This window comes from Carica papaya, chromosome 2, assembly GCF_054855325.1.
Source record: "Carica papaya isolate Zhongbai chromosome 2, ASM5485532v1, whole genome shotgun sequence".
NCBI lineage: Eukaryota > Viridiplantae > Streptophyta > Magnoliopsida > Brassicales > Caricaceae > Carica > Carica papaya.
The window spans coordinates 26807218-26814572 of record NC_142310.1 but is presented as its reverse complement, the minus strand read 5'-3'; positions in this window follow the sequence as shown (position 1 = coordinate 26814572).

The window sequence follows — 7355 nt, the reverse complement described above, 5'->3', positions numbered from 1 at the left end:
AATTAGAAAATTAGATTTTAATTTTTAATTTAATTTCACATGCATTTCTTTTTAATTTGACCACAATCTCCTTTAATTAAAAAGAAATACTAAATTTATCTTACTTAAGAAATTAGTTTTTAATTTTTAATTTTTAATTTATTTCTTATGTAATTGCAAATTAAATTAAGAAATTTTGTTTATTTATTTAGCTTAATCAATAAATAGGCCACCAAATCTTTATTGTAAAATATTCAGAAATTATCTCAATAATATTAAGAGTGTTTTTTTTCGAAAGAAATTCTTTTACCATCTTGTTGAGTAAAAAGTAGATATACTTATTAAGGTACGACCTTATGGTGTTTTCTCATTCTATTTATTGTATTTCTAATTACCTTAGTTCCAATCATTTTTTATAGCATATTAAGTAGAAAAAGTTTCTATATGATCAATTTCTTTGATGCTTTTAAATAAAATTATGTGAGTTCCTGATCACGTTTGTTGATATTAAGTTTTGCATCACAACTTCAGATTAGGAGAATGTTAACTTCATCCATGTGATGATCAATATTAAGCATCCTTTATATCCTAGGAGGAAGAGACAACTTCAGATTAGAAAAATATTAATGTCATCCATGACACGATAAATATTAAGCATTTCTTGTAACCTAGGAGGATGAGACATCAATATTAACTTGCACGCTCGAGCTGCCCCCATTTTTATTACATAATGGTTAGATAGAATATGATCAGGTTGCAACTCATTTTCTACCATTTTTGGTCAAGCTTGCATGTAGCAGCCCCGGAAATTCATAATGGAATGTATATTAAAAATATCAAATGCGGAAGCGAAGTCAAAATTTGAATAACATCCCTTACACTAAAACCAAAACGTGCTCACAAAATATAAAAGATTAAACTACCTAAAGGAGAAACTTGAAAGTAAAAACTACGAATGTGACTATGGAGTCCTTAGGCGTCCCCTTCGTTGTCCTCCTGCGGAAGCGGCTCGGGAACGATGTCCTATTGATCTGAAATGATTAAATAAGGAATGAGCTACACTAGCCCAGTAAAGACATCACGATATCTCACCGTCACGGAGGTAAAGATGGGTAGAAAACACAAAAAGACCAATGGAGCATAATTTACAACAAATCCTTTTATCGAAAATAAAACCTTTACCATTTACTTACCTCGGTGAAATTCATAAAACAATATACGAAAGCAATAACATAATCATCATCATGAAAACATATATATGAACTGTATAACATAATACCTATCACACTTTTCGAAATTCAATCGTTACACAACATATTTTCCTAATCCACCAGCCTACTAGTATCCATGGGGATCCATAGGGGTCCCGCTACCCGTTAATCCTTAACACTCGAAATCATATTCCAGGGCCGTCCCCATACCCCGTCCGGTATGGGCGCCAAAACATAGACCTCATTACCCCGTCCGGTATGAGGGTGAAACAGGCCGTCCCCATACCCCGTCCGGTATGGGCACCAAAACACATAAGATCTCCATACCCCGTCCGGTATGGGAGACCACAATCCCGGTAGGGTTCCCTACGGACCCGGTCCGTCCACCATCTCTCAGGATATCTAGTCAGGCTGAACACATTATACAATTTCCATTCACATAATTTTTCATTCTCCTTTTCCCTCAGTCAGCATTATCAATCACATACAAACAAGCGAAACGATAATTTATGCCAAATAGGCAACATACAACATCAATATCCCGGTCATTCAATCCATAATCACTAAAACAGTAAAATATGCACACGAAACTATAAAATGAAAACATCGAACCTCATGCTGCATTTAAAACTGTAAAACAGACCAAATAACAGTTAACCGACAAACACACTAGACTCGGGCTCCATTAGCGACCTTAAGTAATTTCACACATTCGTTCATTCACGAAATACCGTTTTATCATTTATTGGACTTTAAAACCGTGATAGAAAATAGGGTGAGGGGTCCTTACTCGTTTCGGGGTCCGAACACGGCTTCACAGTGCGCTTGCAGGCTGTCCCTAATTTTCCCTGAATTTTCCTCGGGGAACTGAAACGCACTACTGGTACCTGCACGTGTTCCAAAAAAATCCCAAATTAGGCCCAGGGCCCCTTTCGGCCCAAATCGCAACTCCGGCACGGCGACTCCGCCGTGCTCCGGCGACGGCGGCGGCGAGTCGCCTCGGGTTGGCTGTTTTCGGCCGTTTCTGGCCGAATTCGGCCACACTCGCATCGGTCCCTGTGAGAAAACAACCCTAGGGCCCTTGGGGGGCCAAAAAATCACGGAAAAACGGAGCTTACTGGCGGCGGTGCTCTCGGGTGCGGCGGCTTTCCAGCGAGGTTCGTGTTTTGGTGATTCGGCTCCGGTCAACCTGTAGAGAAAAGAATGGTGATCACGGTGATATAAAAATTGCATCAAATAGAGGCTGGGAAGGGCCTCATCGGAGGCAAAAACCGAGAAGGGACGCGGCGGCGCCGCTGGGCTTCGGCCGTGTATTCCGGCCGTTTGGCCGGGATTTTGGCTCCGATTTGGCCACAGGAGGAATCAGCGTGGAAAAACGAGTCGGGGGTACGAAATTTACCTCGATCGGCGGTCAGAAGTTCCTCCGGTGCGGCGGCGGGTGGCGGCGGCCGGCTTCTGGTTCGTCTTCTCCGGCGAGCGGCAGGCGGCTAGGGTTTGTGGTCTGGTGTGGGGGTTCTATTTATAACCCCTTGCCTTTTGATCTCAGCCGTCCATTTTGTTTTAATCTGGGCCGTCCGTGCGTTTAAATCTGGGCCGTCCGATCGCGCCCACGCGGATCGCCAACGTGGCCCTTTTTGGAACGACGTGGTTTTGCCACGTGGCAGGTCCCGGTTGGCCGGGACTGCTGACCGGGCCTGCTGACGTGGCTGCTGACGTGGTTTTTTTTTTTTTTTTTTTTTTCTTCCTCCTCTTTCCTCCTCCTTTCCGGGCGCTACAACTCTCCCCCCCATAAAGAAATTTGGTCCCCAAATTTGCCTCATTACTCTTGATCAAACAGATGAGGATATTGGGCCCTAAATTCTGATTCAAGTTCCCAAGTCGCCTCCCTGGGCGTGTGGTTCTGCCACATGACTTTTACAAATGATATTTTCCGGTTGCGGAGTATCCTGCTTTCTCGGTCCGTGATACTGACCGGTACTTCTTCATAAGACAAGTCCTCTCGGAGTGGGAGCGGTTCGTGAGCCAAGACATGAGAAGGGTCCGGATTGTACTTACGTAGCATAGATACATGAAACACATTATGAACCCGGGAGAGCTCAGGAGGCAGTGCAAGTCTGTAGGCAGTGGTACCAATCTTGTCTAAGATTTCAAAGGGTCCAATATATCTGGGGTTTAATTTTCTCCTCCTGCCGAACCTACTAATTCCCTTGAAGGGGGTGACTTTAAGAAACACCCAGTCGCCTTTCTCAAAGGCCAGGTCTCTTCTTCGGGTATCGGCATAACTCTTCTGCCTACTCTGAGCTGTCTGGATGTTCTTCTTGATCTTAACTATCTTGGACGTGGTCTCTTCTACCAAATCCGGGCCAAACAATCTTCTATCGCCCACTTCTTCCCAACAGATCGGCGACTTGCACGGACGCCCGTATAGCGCCTCGTATGGGGCCATGCCGATGCTTGCTTGGTAACTGTTGTTGTAAGAAAACTCTATCAGGGGTAGGTGGTCGTCCCAATGGCCCCCGGAGTCAAGGACACAAGCTCGGAGCATATCCTCCAGCGTACGAATTGTCCTCTCTGATTGTCGATCGGTTTGGGGGTGGAAAGCAGTACTAAGAGACAGCTTTGTTCCCATAGCTTGCTGGAAACTATTCCAAAACCGAGAAGTGAATCTGGGATCCCTATCGGATACCACTGTTACTGGAACTCCATGCAGTCTGAGTACCTCCCGGATATACATTCTTGCCAACTTGTCTAAAGGATCAGTCATTCTGATAGCCAGGAAGTGGGAAGACTTAGTGAGTCGGTCAAGAATCACCCATATAGCATCATGTCCCGATCGTGCATTGGGTAGTCCCGATACGAAGTCCATGGTGATATATTCCCACTTCCACTCTGGAATCGGTAAAGGCTGAAGTAACCCGCCCGGGCGTTGATGTTCTGCTTTGACCTGCTGACATACCAAACACTTAGACACAAAGTCGGCTATATCTCTCTTCATCCCATTCCACCAGAACCGGGGTCGCATAGTTTGGTACATTTTCGTACTTCCTGGATGCATGGCGAACCTTGAGCTATAGGACTCTGTCATGATGTCTCTTCTTAACTCACTGTCATCTGGGGGACACACTCTGTCCCTGAAACGAATCAATCCGTCGGCGGAGATCTGAAATTCTGAGCTCACTCCCTGTTCTGCACTCTTCTTGCGGGTTACTAGGGCGGGGTCGACTGACTGGGCTTCCTTTATTCTTTGGATTAACTCGGGTTGGACTGCTAGGTGGCCCAAACATGTGACTCTCTTCAGGTCTCGCAGGCGAACCTGCTGTGTAGCCCCAATAGACCTACATTCTGAAACCATCAGATGGGCCAGGGTGCCTGCACTTTTCCTGCTGAGGGCATCGGTCACCACGTTGCCCTTACCTGGATGGTATAGGATATCACAATCATAGTCCTTGATGAGTTCCATCCACCTTCTCTGACGCATGTTGAGATCCTTCTAGGTGAAGATATGCTTCAAACTCTTATGATCAGTGAAGATCTGAAAGGTCTCTCCATACAAATAATGGCGCCAAGTTTTCAAGGCGTGTATGATGGCGGCAAGCTCCAAGTCATGGGTAGGATAGTTCTTCTCATGATTCTTTAGCTGTCTAGACCCATATGCTATAACCTTTCCATGCTGCATTAGGACACAACCCAGGCCCAGATAGGAGGCATCACTATAAACTGTGTACCCTCCTGATCCACTCGGTAGAGCCAGCACTGGTGCAGTAGTCAGTCGCTTCTTCAACTCTGAAAAACTCCTCTCGCAGTTCTCATTCCATTCAAACCTTGCATTCTTCTTTGTGAGTCGGGTTAGAGGAGCTGCTAGACTAGAGAACCCTTCGACAAACCGGCGGTAATAACCTGCCATCCCTAGGAAACTGCGAATTTTCTTAACTGTTGTCAGCCTTTCCCAACCAAGTACTGCTTCAACCTTTTCGGGGTTCACCGACACCCCTTCCTTCGATATAACATGTCCTAGGAAGGCGGTTTGTTCGAGCCAAAATCCACACTTGCTCAACTTCGCATACAACTTCTTTTCCCTGAGTACCTGTAGAACTTGGGCAAGATGATGAGCATGTTCTTCCCTACTTTTTGAGTAGACGAAGATATCATCGATGAACACGATGACAAATTGGTCCAAGAATTCTCTGAAGATTCTGTTCATTAGATCCATAAAGATGGTCGGGGCGTTGGTTAGCCCAAACGGCATAACCAGGAACTCATAGTGTCCGTACCTGGTTTGGAATGCCATCTTGGGGATGTCTACTGCTCTCACTTTTACCTGCTGGTAACCTGATCGTAGATCTATTTTAGAAAAGACTTGTGCACCCTGCAACTGATCGAAAAGGTCATCAATCCGGGGAAGAGGGTACTTGTTTTTAATTGTTACCTTGTTTATCCTTCTATAATCAATGCACAGTCTCAACGTTCCATCCCCTTTCTTTGCAAAAGTAACCCCGGCACCCCATGGGAAAATGCTGTGTCTAATGAAGCCACTGTTTTATAGCTCAGTGATTTGTTTCCTTAGCTCTTCCATCTCGATGCGGCTCATTCGGTAAGGAGCTACCGAGATGGGCTGGGTTCCTGGCTGTAAGTCTATGGTGAACTCGACCTCTCTGTCCCCTGGTAGACCGGGCAGTTCATCCGGAAATACGTCTGGGAAGTCTCGGACTACTGGAATCTCTTGGATACAAACTTCTTTCTTGGGTTTACCTAGTTAGGGAAAATACGATATTAAGGCACTGGGAATTAAGGAGAAAAGAATTTGTCATTAGGGAAAATCAGTACCGAATAATTTTATTAACTTGTGAATGGCTCCTCGTTGGGAGGATTAAATACAATCTTTTTATTAAAGCAGTCTATGGTGGCGTGATACGCCGCTAGCCAATCCATTTCTAGGATTACATCAAAATCTCCTGTGTCGAACCCTATCAGGTCTACCCTCAATTTCCTATCTACTATCTCCACGGCACATGCCCTGTAGACAACCTCTCCTAGCAATGTCTCCCCCCCAGCGGTAGATACAAGCAATAATGAATCAAGTCTATCAGGTGATACACAAATTTTGGAAGCAAGAACATGTGAAATAAAAAAATGTGATGCACCAGTATCAAACAAAATATGAGTAATGTGGCCAGAGATAGTATACATACCATGTACCACGTCCGGGTCTGCGTCGGCATCCTTCTGGGTAAGGTTGTAAACTCTGCCCTGGATTGGAGGCCTCCCTTGATTCTGGTTCCTAGGGCACTCCCTCACATAGTGCTGGGCACTGCCGCATATGCGACAGGTGTTGTTGAGGCGGTAGCAGGGTCGGTCCCCATGATCCCTGCCGCAGTACTGGCAGATCTTCCCACGTGCTGCCCCCATAGCCTGAGGAGGGGCCTGAACGGCAGGCCTGGGCCTCTTACTAGGTTGGACAGGCATGGTAGGCGCTGGCCTGCGGAGCGGGGCTGAGGGTCGGGAACTTTCCGCTAGCTGAGGGCGGGTGTCGAATCTCCTTTCTATGATCTGCGCCTTTGTCAGGACTGCCGAATATGTCTCGAGCTCCATCACCAATAAGTGCTGTCTGATCGCCGTGCGGAGGCCCCACTGGAATTTCCTGGCCTTTCGGCCCTCATCCAACAATGTCACCGGGGCATGTCGGCCCAGCTCCAGGAACTTATGGGCATACTCCGACACTGTCATATTACCCTGGACCAATTGAGCAAATTCTATTTCCTTTAAATGTTGGATGTGTTTAGGGAGATACTCCGCATGAAAGGCCGCTAGGAACTGCTCCCAAGTAACTGGTACAGGCAGGGTGGCCCGCTTGAGCTCCCACCAGCGTACCGCTTCCCCTACCAGCATGTAGGAGGCAATGGCAGCCATCTGCTCAGGAATTACTCCCAGGGTCTCAAAAGCTCTCTCAGTCTCTGCCAGCCAGTATTGGGCCTCTTCGAATGAGGATCCCCCTGAAAAGGTAGAAGGGTTCAGTCTCCTGTACCTCTCTATGAAGCCGGGGTCGATCAAGGAGGGAGCGGAGTCCCGAGGTAGAGGGACTGGGGCCGGCTGAGGGTGAACTGGGGAACCCTGTGGTGGCGCCTGCTGATGTGGTGGGGGCACCGGAATGTGCTGTGGCGGCACCTA